At 45.2% G+C, this 22,559-nt stretch overlaps 1 protein-coding gene and 1 long non-coding RNA gene across 7 annotated transcripts in view; one reads left to right on the top strand and one right to left on the bottom strand.

Moving 5' to 3' along the window:
• The window catches only part of METAP1D (methionyl aminopeptidase type 1D, mitochondrial), a gene marked incomplete at its 5' end in the record, with an annotated part of 101,110 nt that overhangs the window by 2,176 nt on the left and 76,375 nt on the right, over positions 1-22,559 (top strand). The gene's annotated exons all lie outside the window — the stretch shown is intronic.
• Positions 9,785-13,820, bottom strand: LOC307199209. Its single transcript, XR_013831826.1, has 2 exons — positions 12,248-13,820; positions 9,785-10,170 (listed from the first exon to the last, which is right to left on the bottom strand). It is a non-coding gene; the product is annotated as an uncharacterized lncRNA (long non-coding RNA).

Below are 22,559 nucleotides of genomic sequence, written 5' to 3'. Positions count from 1 at the left end.
AAGCCTCAGCGCCTAGGGCTTGCCGATCGAAAGGTCGGCGGTTCGAATCCCTGCGGCGGGGTGCGCTCCCGCTGCTCGGTCCCAGCGCCTGCCAACCTAGCAGTTCGAAAGCACCTCCGGGTGCAAGTAGATAAATAGGGACCGCTTACCAGCGGGAAGGTAAACGGCGTTTCCGTGTGCGGCTCTGGCTCTGGCTCTGGCCAGAGCAGCGATGTCACGCTGGCCACGTGACCCGGAAGTGTCTCCGGACAGCGCTGGCCCCTGGCCTCTTAAGTGAGATGGGCGCACAACCCCAGAGTCTGTCAAGACTGGCCCGTACGGGCAGGGGTACCTTTACCTTTACCTTTTATGGCAGAAGGCACAGGAAAGAAGGGCCTGGCCAGATCTCTGCACCAACTCCAGGCTGCTGCAACCACTAGGTCTGGATCAGGCCTGATGCCAGTAGATCTTGGGCCAGCTCATCACCACCTCTTCTCCATTCTCAGAATGTCCCATTTCAGGACTTTATGCTGGCAGGGATATGGCCAGAGCACTACCACCCGTCTTGTTTGGAAGGTGGAAGTAGGAGATTGATTCTGACAGAGATGCTTGTGTTTCTCCATTAGCAGTAACCAGTGAGAGTCTGCTTCCTCCTGCAAACTGAGTGAGCAAAGGGACACCTCTACTGAATCCAACCTGGAGCAAGGGGTGGGCTTGGATTTTTTGGTCAGTTTCAACTAGCTCCCCCCCCCATTGTTTGCAGAAGAGCTTTACTAGCATATCTGAGTCTTTGGATCAGAGCCCTAGCTTCAGGTACAATTCGAAAGGCCGAAAGGAGAAGTCCTTTGCTGAACTAACTCCCTCCCCTTAAATAATGGTGCAAAATGATGGTTATTGTTCTAGGCTGGCCTTCCCCAACTGGATGCCCTCCAAATCTGTTGGGTTACAACTCCCATCATCCCTTATCATCGGCCATGCTGGGTGAAGCTGATGGGAGTTGTAGGTGGACCTGAGGATTCTCAGCCACATGGAGCCCATGGGGTCACTTTGGGCCAGTCACTATCTCTCAGCTTAACCTACCTCACAAGGCTGTTGTGAGACTAAAATGGAGAGGGGGAGAAGCTTGTATGCCACTTTGAGCTCCTTGGAGAATAATAATAATCAATAATAGCTATAAATAAAATAATAAAACAAGTAAACATCCAGAGGGCACCAGCTTGGGGAAGGCTGGTCTAAGGCACTGTTATAGTCTACACTGGCATGATTGATTATGCTATTGTAGTAGATTGTAAATGTTCTAATTATGCATTGAAACAGCTCTCAAGTATTAGCAATAATTGCCTCAGGGTGACACTCCCATTGCTAATAACAAAAAATCAGGATAATGCCCTTTGAAAACCATCTTAAAGGGGCACGAGAGAAGACTGCAGTATCCTTATGTGCACTGATTTACTGATTTTGAAAAGCTAAATCATTACGAAGCAGGCACTCTTCGCATCTTCGTGTAAGTGGCTCTCAATCTTCAGAAATATTCAGTTCCTGGATAAACGCTTGATTTTATATTTGAAGTCCAAAAACAAATAGGAAGGCTATAATTTTTTTTCTTCTCATTTGTGACTTCTTGAACACGAAGGCTCAGGATGTTGACCTATAAGAAAATAATCATGTTTATGAGAAGAAGTCACTTATTCAGTCAATTTCTTCTTGCCTCTGTGTTCGTACTAGTGCAGGGTGATGTCTTCTGTGGCTCAAAAAGGAAAATGGAGGGGAAGGTTGTTTAAATTTTGATTTCCTGCAAAAAAAGAAGTTAAAAGTCATGTAGTCGCACTCAGTATGCATTTCTAGGTTTTATTTTTAAGAAGAGTGCCTGAATGGATTTATACAGTTTGTAGGGGGCCTTTTAATATTAGAATATCAAGCAGAACCTTATTCTGAGTGAGACTTTCTGCATTACTTTTCTTTTTTCTTTTTTACTGTACAGCACTTTCTACAATTCCTGCCACTAGGAAGGGGAAAGTGTCCCATATCGTAACATTCATGAGTGCTTTTCTGTGCCAGGAGCCTGTACGTGCTTGGCAGTTGCTTTTGTAAAACTGGACCTGTATTGTATGTAGATTATGAATAATAATAATAATAATAATAATAATAATAATAATAATAATAATTTATTATTTATACCCCGCCCATCTGGCTGGGTTTCCCCAGCCACTCTGGGCTGCTTCCAACTGAATATTAAAAACAATACGGCGCCAGACATTAAAAACTTCCCTAAACAGGGTCATCTTCAGTTGTCTTTTAAAAGTAAAATAGTTGTTTATTGCCTTGACATCTGATGGGAGGGCGTTCCACAGGGCAGGCACCACTACTGAGAAGGCCCTCTGCTTGGTTCCCTGCAACCTCACTTCTCACAGTGAGGGAACTGCCAGAAGGCCCTCGGCACTGGACCTCAGTGTCCGGGCTGAATAATGGGGGTGGAGACGCTCCTTCAGGTATACTGGACCGAGGCCATTTAGGGCTTTATAGGTCAGCACCAACACTTTGAATTGTGCTCGGAAACGTACTGGGAGCCAATGAAAAACAACGATCCCATACAGGAAATGTTCCCAATGTTGTGCCCTCTGTCAGGGTTCTGGGAAGAGATACATTACTCATCTGTGCTTTATTTCTTTTTTTTGGCTATTGGATGCTTGTTCTTTGTGAAAGATTCCTCCTTTGTGCGAAGTTTCTCCATCAGCAGTCTATACTTGTATGCTCATAGTGCTAAAGACATTGAGGTGGAGTAACACAACCTGCATCGAAGCACACCTTGATATATGAAATCCTGCAATTGTGGCGTCTTGCATAGCTATCAGTGTGCTGTGATTGTTTTCCTACCATCTGTGGCTTTGGAGGCAAAGTCAGGGGAACAGTGAGGCTCTCTGTGGACTTTTAAAAGAAGAGTGTTTTAGCTTTATTAGGGTAGTGATACACTGTGGGTTTAAATGTGTATGAGCTGTGAGGGAGGATAGGCTCTGAACTACACTTCTCACTTTTTCCCACTTCTCTTGCTGGTGCTAGACTCTGCTAGTGCAAGGGAATCACTAGACTAGTGCAGATTCACTATCCTGGTGCGCTTTGCCAGAGCAGGGTGTTTGTGTTGTTGTCACAGTGTCATTTCCCTTCTTCCCCAGCAGGTGTAACTCAGAGACAGGATTGTGCTGTTGTCATAAGTTTGGTTCCAATTATTAAGCACAGACAAAACAATAGTGTGCATGTCTAACTCAGAACCCAGTCCTGCTGAATTCAGTGGCACCTACTTCTGTGTAAGTGTATATAGGATTGGAGCTTTTATGCATTTGCAAATGAATACAACAATAGTGTCTGATTTGCAGGATTTCTTTTTGCCAAAGAATAAATTTGCCCTCTTCAAAATGGCATAATTGTCCATGCTCCAATATGGAAATGGAACGTACTGATACTTTAGAAAAGAGACATGAGGAAACAGATACACTGCTTGATCCTAAATTGATTGCAATCAGTATTAAGACTGCAGCCCTCAACACATTCACATAAGTAAATGTGTTTAAGAGTGATGCAGAAGGCAACGAAAGTACACGTGCTTGTGGGGGGAAAGAGCCCCAATGAAATCATCAATGTGGGCTCAAACTCCTGCATAGTTGCCATGGGCCTAGTGTTAAGATGCTTCCCCCTCAGCGCAGAATCTGTTGTTCCTAGTCCCTTTGACCATCCTCTGGTATCATTACTGTGGTTTAATAGCAAACATGAAAGCTAAAGGTCCAAGCCTTCAGACAGAATCGTAGACACTGATCATAGTTGAAGTCTTTGGCTAATGGATGTGCTGATCAAAGGACGGCTCTACTTTATTCTGGGCCCTGAAATAATAGCTGAAAATGGAACCTTATTATTACATCTTGACTGTGAAAAAAATAATTAATTCAAATCTGTATTCAGCTAGCGCTGTATTTTTTTAAATGGCTGCTGATTCGCAGGCCTTATGGTTTCCCCCAAACATTTTTATTATATCCTATGACAGGAAGTGTTTGGGTGGAAAGGGTAAAAAGTTGGGAATTTTAGATGATTTTTAACTATTCTGAACTTTTGTTACATCCTAACCCTTCCTGTCTTCCTTTCTTCCTGAGTGGGCAGCAGTCACAGTACAGTCACGGTGGACCATTGTCTCAGCCTTGCGCATCATTCTAAAGCAGATTAGGCACAGTGTTTGAAATTGCCCAGGCATCAGGCACATTTTGCACCGGGCTATCGGCCACTTGCGACCAAGTGAAGGTGTCTAGGTTCCAAGATGGTGTCTGACATCTCCACTGTTATCTATTCAGTGGTCTGTGTTTGCCTGAGCTTGAGTCTGGACTAAGGATTCTGAGCCCCTGCGTTCTCATTCAATACATGATATCCAATCACAGAACATTTCAGGATTTGGGCCTCTGCCATTGGCCCTTAAACTCTGAGTCATGATTCGCATCTTGGAAGTTTAGACAGCCAATCACGTTGGGAGTAGGAGTGGCCCAGGCCTTCAGAAGTGTATATAAGCGGTTGCTTTGCCCCTGTTGTCCAGTTCTGTTAATTCAATAAAGGTTCTTGCTGTTATCACTGTGTCTTGCCTCATGGGAACCCTCCTACAATTCATCTACCATCTGGAGGTGCATGCCTGGAGATCCTTGGATCTTGATTGTTTTCACACACTAGCAACACATCCTGTAGAATTCTACCCATTATATTTTACCCGCACAATAGGAATGAATTTCAGGAACCAAAAAGTCATATTGAAAAATACGACTTTCGAGCCGTCTGGCCCAAAAATGGCAACTAGGCGAATGCAACCCTGGTTTAAGGAGCCATTTGGTGCCTAGCTTATATATCTGACGCAGGTGGGACGCGGGTGGCGCTGTGGGTTAAACCACAGAGCCTAGGACTTGCCAATCAGAAGGTTGGCAGTTCGAATCCCCACGACGGGGTGAGCTCCCGTTGCTCGGTCCCTGCTCCTGCCAACCTAGCAGTTTGAAAGCACGTCAAAGTGCAAGTAGATAAATAGGTACCGCTCCGGCGGGAAGGTAAACGGCATTTCCATGCGCTGCTCTGGTTCGCCAGAAGCAGCTTAGTCATGCTGGCCGCATGACCTGGAAGCTGTATGCCGGCTCCCTTGGCCAGTAAAGCAAGATGAGCACTGCAACCCCAGAGCCGTCCGCGACTGGACCTAATGGTCAGGGGTCCCTTTACCTTTTAGGCAGGTATAGGAATGTGCACCAGGTTGGGATTCCCACTTTATCTGACTGGAAAGTGGAAAGGTGGGGGGAGAGAGAAATGATATTCCAGTCCAGACCATAGCATCAACAACATAAATATGAATTTGTGTCAGGGGTCCCTTTACCTTTAACTTATATATCTGAGTTTCTAACACTGATTCGGTTTTCACAGGCAAAGGCTTCTAAATGCTTAAGCAAGTCCTGTGCTTGGGCTGTTCAGCTGGAGTTGGATGATAGGTTGCCTGAAGCTTATGATCTGCCAGACCCATATAGAAAGGGACTGCCAAATCCAGACTTGATATTACAGCCAAAAAGAAACTATCTGTAGCACATAATATAAATTATTTGCCTGTTCTCTGCAGTTTGGGCAGCTTTAAAGGCTAGATAATTTTTTTCTTTGTTTGTTTTAAGTTGGCTTTTAATATTGTGTTGTTATCTGATGTTAATATATTCAGATGTTTGGTTAAATATGTTTGGTTAAACTTGCGGTATCTTACCACACATCACCTCTTAGCCCGGCTAAGTAAAAGTGGTTGCTAGCCCTTTTAAGGGAGCTGGGTGGACTGAGATGGGATGTCCTTTCTCCCCACCCACCCCAAAGCAGGTTGTTTTTTTTTTTGCGGGGGGGGGGAATGGTTTGTGTCCAGGGAGAGGAAGTCCCACTTAGATACAGCCCATTGTATGCAGATAAGCTATGACAGTAATCAGCCAACCTCAGCAAATAGGCAATATAATTTTGGGTTCTTTTTTTCATCTACTTCATGGGACCCCGAAATAGCTACTTTTCTAACTGTCCCAGAATGTCCTGTTGTTTTCTTATTAAAAAAAATCAAGTACCATTGTATATGTTGTGAGCTTTTAATAATCCCAACTATTACATTACCATATGTGAACGTGCAGAACAATTTATCTTTGGTCTACATGGTCTGTATCTTGCAGTTATTGCATGCTGCAGAAAGAAGTCCTTTCGTTAAGGCAGTCTACTAATTTCATTTTTTAGTCTTCAGTTACAAGCTTCTGGCAGGTTTTCTGACCACTACTGTTACCTGGTGGCGCCGATATTTCATCAGAGTTAGACAAGCAGACTACCTGGACCTAGGCCCAGATGCCCTGTTGTAAGTGATGAACATGATCCCTTGTGTTAAGGACTTATAGTGCTGGGATTCCCAAGGGAGTTGAAAGAAAACTGTGTTCAAGCATTCCCTTTGTGCATTCTCTTTGTGCTTGTTACGTACACAGCATTATGAGCTCAAGCAATTACACATCACCCCGACGAAATCCTTTTTTCAGTTATTGATCATTTATTTCAGGTAGAAAGACTCTCTTAATTTGAACGAATACAAGCCATTAAAGATGCAGATGCTGTTTAAAGATGACCTGATAATAGTGACCACGGAAAACGTAGCTCATGTTTAGCACCATTTTTATTTATTTTTAACTCTGATAAAAATTAACACCAACATTAAGATAATACATCTCATTCCAGCAGTTTGAGTGAATTTTGTTTGCTTTAAAATCTTATCTCTTAACCCTGGACCATTTGTATGTTATTGTGTTGATCTGTCTGTTTGGGTTGTATGCTGTTTTGACTTTTTAAGACTTATTGTAGATTTCATTGTATAATTGTTATATTTTAAAAATAGAGTCATCCGATGGCCTAGATGACTTGTTCAAGAGGCTTCTAACAACTATAAATCAATAAATACTGTATCCTTCCTAACATTTCCTTTTACATATAGTAACTTTATGCTTACATTTTGGGATTGTTTTAAAAAATTATGTTTATCCTACATAGTGTGCCATGCTTAACTGTACTTTGTATTTATAGCATGTCATATGTTAATATGTTAAAGTTGGTATGCTATAGATATTGAGTGGCAAGTCACTATTCAATTCTCCTGAATCGGCCCCACTGAAATGTATGGGAGCTCCATCCATTTCAGTAAAATTTGTGCATTATTCTGCTGATTAGATCTGGGTTGGATTAATAATGGTTTGAATTAGATGTCATCTAGATTCCCTCTATGGCCATGATTCAGAGGGCCTCATAAGGAACTAGATATGCTCATCAGGGCTTCTTCAGGTGCGCAGCCTGGGAGTCATTTTGGACTCACAGCTGTCCATGGAGGCGCAGGTCAATTCTGTGTCCAGGGCAGCTGTTTACCAGCTCCATCTGGTATGCAGGCTGAGACCCTACCTGCCTGCGGACTGTCTCGCCAGAGTGATGCATGCTCTTGTTATCTCTCGCTTGGACTACTGCAATGCGCTCTATGTGGGGCTACCTTTGAAGGTGACCGGAAGCTACAACTAATCCAGAATGTGGCAGCTAGGCTGGTGACTGGGAGCAGCCGCCGAGACCACATAACACCGGTCTTGAAAGACCTACATTGGCTCCCAGTACGTTTCTGAGCACAATTCAAAGTGTTGGTGCTGACCTTTAAAGCCCTAAATGGCCTCAGTCCAGTATACCTGAAGAAGCGTCTCCACCCCCATTGTTCTGCCCAGACACTGAGGTCCAGTGCCAAGGGCCTTCTGGCAGTTCCCTCTCTGTGAGAAGCCAAGTTACAGGGAACGAGGCAGAGGGCCTTCTCGGTAGTGGCACCTGCCCTGTGGAAAGCCCTCCCACCAGATGTCAAAGAGAAAAATAACTACCAGACTTTTAGAAGACATCTGAAGGCAGCCCTGTTTAGGGAAGCTTTTAACAGACTATTGTATTTTAATATTTTGCTGGAAGCCGCCCAGAGTGGCTGGGGAAACCTAGCCAGATGGGCAGGCTATAAATAATATATTAATAATAATATTTCCATCCCATCTTGTTCTCTTTTCCCCCCTCAACCACTCTCTGCAAATTGCAAGCCTTATTTCATATAATCATAGAATTGTAGAGTTGGAAAAAAACCCTGAGGATCATCTAGTCCAACCCCTTGTAATGCAGGAATATGCAGGTGTCCCATGGTGGGATTGAACCTGCAAACTTGGCGTTATCAGCACCATACTCTAACCAACTGAGCTATCCAGGGCTATTTGCTGCTTAGCAAGCTGCTTCGGTTTTTAATTTATCCGTTTCAGAAGTGGTTAGTAAGATGAGGAGCTATTATCTGGGAACCTCAATGAGATGCCCTCACACACAATAACAGGGATTGCTAGATGTCTGTTCACAGGGGGTGTTTAGTGCATTTAATGCTAGTTAAGTCAGTAGGCTTAAGCATGCTTAACCCTGTATAGGAGTGGGCTATAAATCCCTGGTTCTTGGAACTGGGATATTTGTCCCCAACTGGTGTGTGTGTGTGTGTGTGTGTGTAAAATTCATGAGCATGGGATCAAGGACCAGAAACCACCAGCTTCTGATCTTGAAATGCATACTGGGTGTTAGCAGACAAAACAATTTAACCTGCAGCCACAAAAGAGAGGTAATACTTACTTCTTTGGCAGGTTAATTAGTTTGCATTTGCAAAGTTCTTTGAAGATGAAAAGTGCTATAAAAATGTTAAATAGTATTTTATATGCTGTTCTCGAGTGGATTAACAGGTGCAGAATTAAAAGCTGGCAGTTGCCGAAAACACTTAACGATAACTTCTCTCTTTCATCTGCTAATGGTTTTAACTCCCCACCCCCCTGCAAAAAAATGTAAGAAATAGATAAAAATGTACCTATGGTAAATATGTAAACTTCAGGAATGGCTGAGGGAATTCATTTAAAACTGGCTTTCAAAAACGCAACTGAACCAAAAGAAGCATGCACTTGAGTAACCTGGCAATATTGCTTACCAATCTTGACTATTGTTTAATAAAATCCTCTAGTCTGGGAATTTATAGAATCTTGGAATTGTAGAGTTGGAAGGGACTCGAAGGGTCATAAAGGCCGAGTCCTTGCAATGCAGGAATCTCAAACCTCCAAGAAAGGAAACTCCACAATCTCCTGAGGTTGGACCTGTTTGATATCATGTCTCTTGGGACTAGAGGGTGGCTGTTACGTTAATAAGACCAAGCCATTTTTATTCTTAATCATTTACATTTACAGTTTCCAAAGGGGTAACTGTGTTAGTCTGTTACGGGGGGACGACAACAACAACAACAACAACAACAACAACAACCCTGCAAAGTGTCTTGAGGCGCCTTAAAGATAGATTCTGCCACAATAAAATCATTAGACTGAAGGTGCCGTAAGACTCTGTTTCTTACATCTGCTGGATTAGATGGAGCTTTGATGATGATGATGAAGAAGAAGAGTTTGGATTTGATATTCCGCTTTATCACTACCCGAAGGAGTCTCAGAGCGGCTAACATTCTCCTTTTCCCTTCCTCCCCCACAACAAACACTCTGTGGAACACAAGTGAACAGCAGAGAACCCACACAAGCAACGCTGACACAAACCCCCACATATATTAAGTAAAATAGAAACATCACCACCCGACCCCACCCCCACTCATATTTCTCCCCCCATCACCTCTTTCCCCCTATTCTTCCTAATGTCTCAACAAATGAAAACGATTTGTAAAAAAAAAAAAAATTGTTATGTAGGGGAAAAATACGAGAGACATTGCACATACCTTTGTAAATCAAGAAAATCTTTAATAAAAATACATTTTTAAAAAACTCCACTCTGTGAGGTGAGTGGGGCTGAGAGACTTCAGAGAAGTGTGAACTAGCTCAAGGTCACCCAGCAGCTGCATGTGGAGGAGCGGGGAAGCGAACCCGGTTCACCAGATTACGAGTCCACCGCTCTTAACCGCTGCACCACACTGGCTCTCTTGATCTGATTCTTATGGGTGCTATTAAATTTCTGCCAGCTCTGGAGGAGAGCAGACATGTCTGGGAAAGGGAAAAGGTAGGTCAGGGCAGTGTTTTATTGTCCTTTCCATCATGTTCTGCCACACTCGTCAACCAGGGCACGGTTCAGCTTCATCTCTTTGACCACACATCTAACCAGCTCCTAAATGGAGGAACATCTGCATTACATCTTCGGCAAACCAAGCGACAGCAGAAAGAGGGAAGAGAGAGGGACAAATGGTGCCCTAACCCAGTGTTTCCCAACCTTGGGCCTCCAGCTGTTTTTGGACTACAACTCCCATCATCCCTAGCTAGCAAGACCAGTGGTCAGGGATGATGGGAATTGTAGTTCAAAAACAGCTGGAGGCCCAAGGTTGGGAAACACTGCCCTAACCAATCGGCCCCCTTTTCCTACCATCTCTGTCATCTTCCCCAGGCTCCTGAACGAAATAGTATACACATGTGCCCTATAGGGGCTGGAGTCAAGGGTCAAATTATAACTTCCCAGGGTTTCTGGTCCTTGGTCCCACGACCTGGAAACCTTGAGAAGTTACAGTTTGCAGGGATTTTAGGCTGCAGAATGCTGCTAGAGTAACTTAGCTCAGCCCTCAAAATTGTTGGAAGGGCAAAAAGGCCAGGAGCGTCAATAGGCCTCATCTTAAAATGAGTTAACTTAGACCAGGGAGGCTCTCCTGGCGCCCTTATTACATATATTTAGGCACCAGGCAAAAATGTTCCTCTTCTCCCAAGCCTTTGCCTAATTAAACAATCTACACCCTTTTAAACTGTTTTTATATTGTAAACCACCCTGTGCTCCTCAAATGAAGGGCAGTATAGGAATAATAATAATAATAATAATAATAATAATAATAATAATAATAATAATGTTTTTATATATGCTAGAAGCCTCCCACAGTGGCTGGGGTACCCCGTCAGATGGGTGGGGTATAATAAAAATAAAAATAATGTCTGAATCATTTCAGTTTAGCTGAGATAATTTTGAATCTGGTGCAGGGAAGTTCATCTAGTACAGTCATATCCTGGATCCCGAACGCCTTGCGAGTCGAACGTTTTGGTTCCCGAACGCCGCAAGCCCAGAAGTGATTGTTCCTGTTTGCGAACGTTCTTTGGAACCTGAACGTCTTCTGTGGCTTCTGATTGGCTGCAGGAGCTTCCTGCAGCCAATAGGAAGCCACGCCTTGGTTTCCGAACGTTTTGGAAGTCGAACGGACTTCCAGACCGGATTCTGTTCGACTTCCGAGGTACCACTGTAATAGGATTGTCAATGGGCCCTCTAAGATGGTGCCCATTTTGTGGAGCCCAAAGTGGAAAAGGAGGAGACTTTACCTGTAACTAGGAACTGGGTAGGAGAAAAGACAGGATTTTTGGTCAGGTCATCTTCCATGCCTTTTTTTCCTTCTTTTTCTTTTCTTTTTTCTACAAGCAAGCTGTCTCTTTTTCTCCAGCCATGGGTCTGAGAGAGCTCAGAGTTTGCCTGCTGGAGGGACACTGGTGTGGGCATATCAAGCACTATATAGTGCTTTGTAGAAGACAGCTTTGATCCCAACATCAATCCATCCAACAATTAGAGCATCTTTTATGAGAAAGACAGCGCAGTATCAGAATGGGTTGCGTAAATTCCTAATATGGGATACAGCCGGGTAAAGACGATTTCACGCTCTAGCGCCAATGTACTAGTGAGCTTCTGCAGCAGCTATTTTTGTTTATGACATCATCACAAAAGAGGAAACATTTTCAATTTTAAGGAGCTGTGTGAAAGAACTCCAGTACCATGGACATCCCAACATAGTTGCTGCTATTGCTGGAAATAAATGCGATCTTAACGGTGTAGGAGAAGCCATGGAAAAAGACGCTAAAGACTTTGCAGATCCCATCCATGGAATATCTGGAAAGACCAGGGCAAAAAATTGCAACAAACATAAATGAACTGTTTATAAAAATTAGTCATAGAATTCTATCAACAGATGCAAACCCTCAAAATGCAGCTGTTGTTGACTTATACTATCATATACCAGAGTAGTTTTTAGATAGTGTTTGACCTTGGAAATTAGGGGTTTATTTGGAGTATAGTTGACTTGGTGCCCTCCAGATTTTGCTGGACTCCAGTTCCCATCAGCTCCAGCTAGCATGGCATATTATCAGGATTGATGGGAGTTGTAGTCCAGAACATCTAAAGGACACCATGCTGGCTATCCTGCCATAACTAACCTGCTCTCTACCTGCCATTGTTGGATTTTTGTTTTGATTGTTTGCAGAGTCGTTCACCGCTTCGCAGCAGAGCATTACTGAAGTGGTGTACCCTAAAAAATTTTTTAAAAAATAAATTGCAAACTCAGTAAACCAAAGGCAATAAAACAAGTCATACAATTATATGCTTATTCTTTCATAAAATAATAGGTCATGTTTTGCTCAACATCTACAATTCCCATATCCTTTGTGTGAAAAATGAACAGGTGGCACGGCAACCCTATCTACTGCAATGCTTTCTTGCATGTATGAATCTGTCAGTGGGTTTATTACCATGTCAGTTTTGATCACAAACTCTGAGTTTTCATTTAATTTTTTTGGCCTACAGATTGAGCCATTAATTCATTGAGTTAATTGACAATGACTTTACAACTCTGACTTTCCCACTGAACTCTGGAAAAGCTCCTGGCCTTGCCTATAAGGTCCAGATGTCGTGCTTAAACTAAAATGGCGCATGGAGGTCGAAGGGGGACTGATTTGAATACCACACCAAACTTCAGACAAGGGCAAGAGATTTGAGTCTCTAGTAAAACATGCATACTTTTGGAGCAAGGAGCAGGTCTGAAGGGAAATAATATTGTGCATATTGAACTTGAACAAGCACCCTCTTTCTCTCCCTGTAACTGATTGTACTGCTATTACAAAGAAAGGTATTAAGAGTGATTCCGTAAAACTTTCAAATGGCCACCTCTTCCTTCTTTGCTATTAGCTTGAGTGGCCTATGGTGTTAGAAAAGTAAAAAATGCAGTTTAATGTTTGGAAGACAACACTGCCCAAGACAACTTTTGAAATAAGTGATAAGGTCAAGGAGCCGGTAGGGATCATAGCTTAAACAATTTAATATCCTCTGTCTTACACATGCACAGTCAAAACAGGTCTTTAAATAATGTTTATGCCAGTCTTGTGTGTATGGAATCAACTGCAAATAAAGTGTTTTAAGTGTGTTGCAATATACAAATGTGACACTAGATGGCAATAGTGAGCTATGGCAAATTCAATATATTTTTCAAAACGTTTTTTAAAAAAGCATTTTCACAACGTTTTTTATATGTGTGTAGATTCCACCAGTGTGTGTGTGTGTTTAAGTGTCCTATGAAACAAGGAGCCAAGCATATGTGTAAGGTAGAGCAGTATTAGTTTTGCCATGTTGCAGATGTAAGGAATGCAAGTGTAAATGTGGTGAAGTTTCTAGTTTATAATGCAATCCTAACAATGTTTACTCAAAAGTAGGTACTTTTGAATTCAGTGGGGGTTACTCCCGGGTAAGTAGGTTTAAGATTTCAACCCCAATCTTAACTCAGTTATGTGTATTTTTTAAGAAGCCCAGGCTAATGTGAAGCAAGGTGCTGAAGAAATATGTGATTGCCTACCTATTGATCCTTAACATTAACAGCAACTGCCTTTGATGAAGGTCTGAGGATGTGTTATGAAGGCATATGGTCAGTGGCAGCTGTTGTGGTGGGTAAGAGCAGTGGAGCTACCCTCCCCAGGTCACTACAACATGGATGGGGAAACTTTTTGGATCTGCAGGTCAAGTGTGGTATGTGGTGGTGATTGGTGCTTTGACGTCCCATGCACAACCAATTCAGGAGGCTTCAGCTCTGGCCCCTTATTGGCTGATGGGTGGTAGAGGCCGAAGCCTGCCTTCCCTTGCCAATGTGCAACCAGGAGCGCACTTGAAGGCTCCCAGTTATGCATTGGCAACCACATATTACCTCAGGTATAAGGCCGTGGTGCATAGCTGTCAACTTACAGATTTGAAAATAAGGGACCGGCAGCCTTGAAAATAAGGGACCAGCAGCCAAAATAAGGGAACTGCAGCCTCACCTGTTCCAGGCACTCCAGTCTTCCTGTCCTCCTTCAGTCTGGTCAAACTCATGCTGGGTAGCTTCGAGAACACTGGCCAACCAACTTTGTAACCAGAGGTTCAACTGAATAGACTCTGAATCACATGCACCACAAGGCCTATGCAGCCTCAAATTAAGATGGCTCCCCGGCCTGGCTTTGCACTGCATAGTTTGCAGCAGCACGTGCAACAAAATGGCATCCAGCATTCAAAAAACCCCTCAGCTTGCATTAACTAGCCACACACAAGGCATGCAAGCTCCACCCCCCAGTCGTTTAAGAACTTCTTATTGGGTGAGCAACACAGCCAAGCAACACAGTTGGAGCCTCCCTCCTCCCTGGCTGGTAGGGAGGGAGGGAGAGGAGCTGCTTCCTTTGAAATTTAAGGGGCATCATTTAAGGGACATCTATCAATAAGGGACAGCAGCGGGACATGGCGCTGGAATAAGGGACTGTCCCTTCAAATAAGGGATACTTGACAGCTATGCCGTGGTGTATCCAAGAAGAAGAAGAAGAAGAGTTTGGATTTGATATCCTGCTTTATCGCTACCCGAAGGAGTCTCAAAGCGGCTAACATTCTTTTTTCAAAGAGGGCCAGATTTGAGGAAGTGAAGGGCCGTGGGGGCCGACCAAAGTTGTTGACCTTTTTTTAGGATATTGTTGAGGGTTTTTTTAGGATTTTACCCCTTGAAATAAACTGCCACAGGGGCCGGATTAAACCATCCAGCGGGCTGGATTAAGCCCCTGAAATGGACTGGAGTTTCCGGCTTTGTGTTGTTATTTTTTCATCAGAGGAGGGAGGGAAGGAAGGAGGGATGGTCAGCACCTCTGACCATCATTTAAGTCACCCCAAGGTGTCATGGCACATTGGTTGAAAACCATCTACCTGAAGCCCTCTTCATGCTTTGCTTGTGTGAAGGGACAAAGCAAGGAGAGAGGGGTTGTGGGACTTCACTTTTGAAGTCTGGGCATAACTAGTGTGGCCTTCTGATGTGGGTTGTGGTTGTTGTTGTTTATTGAATTTATATACCACCCTATATAAAAAAGTGTGGGTGCACTGTAGTCTAAACCACTGAACCTCTTGGGCTTGCCAATCAGAAGGTCGGCGGTTTGAATCCCCATGATGGAGTGAGTTCCTGTTGCTCTGTCCCAGCTTCTGCCAACCTAGCAGTTCGAAAGCATGCCAGTGCAAGTAAATAAATAGGTACTTCTGTGGCGGGAAGGTAAACGAAATTTCTGTGCGCTCTGTTTTCCATCACGGTGTTCCGTTGTGCCAGAAGCGGTTTAGTCATGCTGGCCACATGACCTGGAAAGCTCTCTGTGGACAAATGCCGGCTCCCTCAGCCTGAGAGCGAGATGAGCGCCGCAACCCCATAGTCACCTTTGACTGGACTTAACCATTCAGGGGTCCTTTACCTTTTTACACCCTGTACCCAGAGGTCTCAGGGCGGTTCACAGAAGAAAATCAAAATATGAAACCACAAAATGCATAATAAAAAAAACCCAATAACCCCCGCCCTGAAAAAAACACATTTTAAAAGGGCATAGGATGTCAATCAAATCAACCATAGGCCTGGTTAAAAAGGAACATCTTTGCCTGGCACCTAAAGGTGTACTGTATAATGAAGGCGCCATTGTTTTTCTCTACACATGAAGTCTTCCTTAGATCCTGGGACTCTGATTGCTTAGGATTCCATAATACAGGGAAGCCTCTGCATGAAGCAGCACTCATCCTAAGGAAGCCATGTGCTTGGGGTGGGCAAATGTCTCCCCTCCCCCCTACTCTCTACTTGCTTTCCCTCTTTACCCGAGTAAAGCGTGAAGAAGAGGGCTTAATTCTGCGCTAGTTCTCAGAAGTGGGGTGTTAATTGGGATGAGACACAGGGCAGCGAGCAACTGTGCAAGCAATCTGTGCTGCGCTCTTGCCTCAAATCATGTGCAAAACAGCAGGTGCAGGCCTACTGAGAGGCACCGCGAGCCGCAACGAGCCCCGAAACAAACGCTGATTGCCGGCCTCATTGACAAAGCACTTTCTGTAGCTGGAGCGGGCTACCCCAGCGACTGTTTCCCATTTGTTTCTTCCTGTGTACCAAAATTAGTTTCATATTGTTTGAACCGAGTGGTAATGGATTCTCCGTCATGCAAGCCCAGTCCCCTTCCAACAAAGAAAAGAGCCTGATTTGGCGGAGGGAGGGGAGGGGAATGCGGCACTGCATATCAAATACATGCTGATGATGCGGTGGGACGAAGCGCATTCCCCCCGTTTCTCCTTACACCTGTTTGGACAGAAAAGGGTCACAGAGCAGGGTCCCCAGGGAAGCCCGCTGGAGAGGTGATTAATTGCCTACCTGCTGATTAAAAGGATCCAAGTGGCTGAATTCACCCAAGCCCGTTTCCGTAGGTGTCGCCATGTGCTGCAGCACAACACTAACTGCTAAAGTTACAGGCCTTCCAAGCATCCCTATTTCTGAGGGACTGTTTACAGAAACAGTCCAGGTTTCTGATTTGATCCCGGAATGTCCCACTTTTCTTTAGGACGCCCCCATTTCCATCAGAGAAATGTTGAAGACATGTGACCCCCAAGCCAAGGAGATAAGAAACTACAGTGGTACTTTGGGTTACATACACTTCAGGTTACAGACTCCGCTAACCCAGAAATAGTACCTTGGGATAAGAACTTTGCTTCAGGATGAGAACAGAAATCATGCAGCAGTGGCGCAGCAGCAGCAGGAGGCCCCATTAGCTAAAGTGGTGCTTCAGGTTAAGAATAGACCTCCAGAACGAATTAAGTTCTTAACCCGAGTTACCACTGTACACAACTTTTAAAAGACATCTGAAGGCAGCCGTGTACATGGAAGTTTTTTAGTGTTTTACTTTCTTCTTATATAAGTTGGAAGTCGCCCAGAGTAGAGGGGCGGGGTATAAATTATTAGTATGGAATAGGATGTCCCTATTTTCATCAGAGAAATGTTGGAGGGTCTGAAGTAAAACAGTATGAGCTGTTCATACAGTGGTCTAAACCACTGAGCCTCTTGCGCTTGCCGATCAGAAGGTTGGTGGTTCAAATCCCTGCGACGGGGGGAGCTCCTGTTGCTCTGTCTCAGCTCCTGCCAACCTAGCAGTTCGAAAGCACGCCAGTGCAAGTAGATAAATAGGTACCACTGTGGCGGGAATGTAAACGATGTTTCCATGCGCTGTTTTCCATCACAGTGTTCTGTTGCGCCAGAAGCGGTTTAGTCATGCTGGCCACATGACCTGGAAATCTGTCTGTGGACAAACAGACCACAGCGAGATGAGCGCTGCAACCCCATAGTCGCCCTTGACTGGACTTAACTGTCCAGGGGTCCTTTACCTTTTTTACCTGTCGTTTGACTGCCTTCTTCCTCTACCCCCTGCCCGTCTCTGAGGTGCTTTGAACATTCCAGAAGTCAAGGAAACTTACTCTTTGTGAAAACCATGCCCGAGTGTTGACGATGACTGCCTTTGTGTACATGTCGTAGTAACCTTATAACTAGTAATCTCGGGGGGGAGGGGGGGTTACGCCTGTCTCCTGCTCAGATTTCCTGAGCTCTCGCCCTTCCTCCTCTGCAGAACGGTCTTCTCCCAAAGAGAACCAGGCCAGGCCGGATGCCTGGTCAGGTTTCTGCCCCGCCACCAACCCACAGCTTGGTGGGAAGGTGACAGCAATTCTGCGCCTTCTGGCCCTGAAGCAGGGAAGGGTGGGCCATTCCTTGTCAGGAGGTGTTCTCTGTGTGTGAATGAGGGGCTGTGGGGGGGGCGTGAGCACAGCTCTAATGCCCTGCTGCGTTTTCCTGCTGTGAAAATAGGGGTATGCTGTGACAGGCCCCAGGCTGGGCCTTTTCTCTTTCAAAGAGAGAGGGGCTGAAGAAACAGGTGCGCTCTGCGGTTGCTCTATATCTGCTGCCTTTGTGGCGGGGCTGCATCTGGTCAGCTGAAGGCGCCTTTTTATTATTTAAACTTTCCACGTGTGATTAGGGAAATGCTTGATTGCATGGGCTTGCTCCCTTATTATTTGGGCTCTGTCAGTTCTGATTGTGTGGCTATTCCTGTATCTTTGTTCCAGCGCACTCCAGGCAATGCATCGGAGTGGTGAACATTTAATCTCTTAGATTTTGGCTTTGTTTTGTTTTGTTCCGAGCAACTCCACAGGAAACAGAAATCCAAGTCATAAACTTCCACACATGGTGCTGCTGAACTACACAGATCCCATCAACCCATCCCGCTGGCCATTCTGGATGGGGATGATGGGAATTGTCTTGGGGCAGCGGGGGGGGGGGTAATAGGTCCCCTAGCCCTGGCTTGTTCAGCACCTCTGTATCATCTTGCTGCTGCATGGAATAACACATGTATCAGACCTTTGGATTTAGTAAGTAAAGTAATTTAAACTTTTTTTTAAAAAAAAATGCCTTCCACGCATACCTGCTACTAAGTGGGCTTCTCAATGACTGCCAATCTGTATAGGTTGAAGCAGCGATGGTCAATCTGTGGTCCTCCAGATATGCTCCAGCATGTCCATCGGTCTGAGATAATGGGAGTTCTCATCCAACAACATCTGCAGAGCTGCAGGTTGCCCACTCCAGGGTTAAAATGGCCAGTTTGCCCTGGGAATCAACCTTGTGAAGGTTCCCCCAGGGGGTGATGTTCTTGACAAGGCTTGGATTAGCCTGACTGGTCTTTTGTAGGAATTCAACCGAACTGCAAACTTAATGAGATCAGGGCTCCTTCCATCACCTCTTCCAAGAAACAATATTCCGCGGTGGCTTCTCAGTTTTTGCCCGTCTTGTTAAATCTACCATCCGATTCAGCCTGGCGTCCCTGCGCACATGTAAGGGCTTCTATTTCTCTCTTGTTGAAACTCAGGCGAGTCTCTTTGAACAGCTACTTCATCACCAGTTAACCTAGCAGGGGTCGCGATCAAATGTGATCATTCCATACGATTGCACCCAGTGATTTGATGCAATTTACTTTTTATGACTCTGTGTGGAGTTTCGGGGCTGCTTCCAAGTAGGAAAAGCATCACAGGTGAGATAATCTTCTTGACCCATGTACTCAGTTGCGAAATACCTGCAATGTGCGTCACAAGGTACAATATGCACATTTCTTCCCACCCACTTGTGTACAGGTGGCCCAAGTATTTATTTGGCTACAGTGGATAAGAGAGGGCAGTGATAGATTCACATGCTTTGTGTACACAAGGTCCCTGGTTCAAGTCCCAGAAGTGTTAGAAACTCAGATATATAATCTAATCACCAAATGGCACCTTAAACCTGGGCTGTGGTCACCACAATGCAGTGTCTAGGCTCTGTTTCCCTCCCACCTATGGGATGTTAAATTATTATTATTATTATTATTATTATTCATTCATTCCACTTTTATACCGCTTTATATTTTAAAGAACAAATCTCAAAGTGGTTTGCAACACGTTAAAACATACAAATAAAACAATCTGGAATAGAACTAATTCAAGCTTCATGGAAAATATTTCAAATTCTTCCCTAAGTGACATCACCTCCTGGCAAATAGAAGGGGAAGAAATGGAGGCAGTGAGAGATTTTACTTTCCTGGGCTCCATGATCACTGCAGATGGTGACAGCAGTCATGAAATTAAAAGACTCCTGCTTCTTGGGAGAAAAGCAATGATAAACCTAGACAGCATCTTAAAAAGCAGAGACATCACCTTGCCAATAAAGGTCCCTATAGTTAAAGCTATGCTTTTCCCAGTAGTGATGTATGGAAGTGAGAGCTGGACCATAAAGAAGGCTGATCACTGAAGAATTGATGCTTTTGAATTCTGGTGCTGGAGGAGACTCTTGAGAGTCCCATGGACTGCAAGAAGATCAAACCTATCCATTCTGAAGGAAATCAGCCCTAAGTGCTCACTGGAAGGACAGATCGTGAAGCTGAGGCTCCAATACTTTGGCCACCTCATGAGAAGAGAAGACTCCCTGGAAAAGACCCTGATGTTGGGGAAGATGGAGGGCACAAGGAGAAGGGGACGGCAGAGGACGAGATGGTTGGACAGTGTTCTCGAAGCTACCAGCATGAGTTTGACCAAACTGCAGGAGGCAGTGGAGGACAGAAGTGCCTGGTCCATGGGGTCACGAAGAGTCAGACACGACTAAACAACAACAACAACAAAGTGACATTTTGCTTTCCCCAGTCGCCAGCCTGGCATCCAGAGATATCCACGTGGTTGCCATTGGGCCTGTGCTAGTCACAAAACATGACTAGCACCTGGCTAATTTTGAACACTTGAGTCCCAACATCTCCAGTATGAAGGTGGATTGTTGGCCACTGTGGGGATAGGATAATGAACTAGATAGGCATTTGCCCTGATCCACCAGGCCTTTTCTTCTGTTCTTCAGGAGCAGCTAGGAGGCGATCTGAAAGACATGGATAACTTGGTTGGCTAGAGCATGGTGCTGATAGCGACAAGGTTGCAGGTTCGATCCTGTACGGGGCAGCTGCATATTCCTGCATTTCAGGGGGTTGGACTAGATAATCCTCAGGGTGAGATGCTGCTTGTCAGAGTAAACATTACCAGGTTAGGTGGAGATACAGTCTTAGCTGTGCACCTTCCCCGTGTTCGTTTATAATTACATTTATGTTCCACCTTTTCTCCAGAAAGTTCACAATGGTATACACACTTCTTCCCCTCTCCGTTGTCTCATCGCAGCAGCCTTGTGAGGAAGTTTAGGGTTGAGAGACCTTGACTGGACCAAAGTCACCCAATGGGCTTCATCACTGAGAGGGGATGTGAACCCGGATCGCCCAGGTCTAAGTCCAGCACACTAACCACTGCTCCACTCTGGATGCCATCACGCAGATGACAGCATGGGCATGTTTTGTGCTCAGCTGTGAAATTGCATAACCTGAGAGTGGTGTCTTGAGCTATTGAGAGGATGGGCAGGGTACAAATAAAATGCTTGATGAGTTGGATCCAGGGTGGAAGACACCAAGGTCCAGGCAAGGTCTCCTGCTGAAGGAAGGAGACCAATGAGGAGGCAGCTCTCAGTGTTTTCCTCTGCATCACCCGCCACAATCCTCCACAGCAGATCCTTTTAAGGGACACGGGCTGCAGGGAGAAGGCAGAATCTGCTTGCACTGCTTCTTCCACATCCTCCCCTGGGAGTGGGGCTGGGCAATACCTGGTTTTCAGCACCATGATATATCACCAAGTAAACACCATGATGGGATGTGGGTGGCGCTGTGGGTTAAACTACAGAGCCTAGGACTTGCCGATCAGAAGGTCGGCGGTTCGAATCCCCGCGACAGGGTGAGCTCCCGTTGCTCAGTCCCTGCTCCTGCCCACCTAGCAGTTTGAAAGCACATCAAAGTGCAAGTAGATAAATAGGTACCACTCTGGTGGGAAGGTAAACGGTGTTTCCATGCACTGCTCTGGTTTGCCAGAAGTGGCTTAGTCATGCTGGCCACATGACCCGGAAGCTGTACGCCGGCTCCCTCGGCCAGTAAAGCGAGATGAGCGCGCAACCCCAGAGTCGGTCACAACTGGACCTAATGGTCAGGGGTCCCTTTACCTTTACCTAAACACCATGATATACCAATTTCTGACAGTATCCAAAAGGAGGATGGAGCTGTGTAGAGGCATTGGCTGGCTTCACGGTTTCCCCCGCATCGTGACTTTTGCCGGCACCTGCTCTTGTGATTCACTCCCGCCTGCAGGAGGCAAGGGAGAGCTGTGCTGGCAGAGTTAACGGGCTGCAGGACTCGAGAGAAGCATTGACTGGCTTTACGAGTTTTCCCATGTTGAGATTTTTGCATAGTATACACACACAAGCACATCATATCATGGTAAAGGTAAAGGACCCCTGAACGGTTAAGTCCAGTCAAAGGTGAGGATGGAGTTGCGGCGCTCATCTTGCTTTCCACACCAATAGAGCCAGTGCTTGTCCCCAGACAACTTTCCAGGTCATGTGGCTAGCATGACTAACAGTTTCTGGAGCAATGGAACACCGTGACGGAAACCAGAGCGCATGGAAATCCCGTTTACCTTCCCGCTGCAGCGGTACCTATTTATCTACTTGCACTGGTGTGCTTTTGACTGCTAGGTTGGCAGGAGCTGGGACAGAGCAATGGGAGCTCACCCTGTCGTGGGGATTTGAACCGCCAGCCTTCTGATCGGCAAGCCCAAGAAGCTCTGTGGTTTAGAGCACAGCGCCACCCGCACTCACTGGGAGTAGGGCTGGGCAATACCTGGTTTTCAACACTGAGATATATCACCAACTAAACATGGTGATATACCGATTTATGACGATGTCTGAATGAAGGATGGAGCTAAGTAGAGGCATGGGCTGGCTTCACAGTTTTCCCCGCATTGTGACTTTTGCCGGCGCTTGCTCTTGTGATTCACTCCTGCCTTAGGAGGCAAGGGAGAGCTAAGCCAGCAGGGTTAACAGC

This window comes from Podarcis cretensis (assembly GCF_951804945.1).
Source record: "Podarcis cretensis genome assembly, chromosome: 1".
Lineage (NCBI taxonomy): Eukaryota > Metazoa > Chordata > Lepidosauria > Squamata > Lacertidae > Podarcis > Podarcis cretensis.
This window is presented reverse-complemented; position numbering and strand designations above follow the sequence as displayed.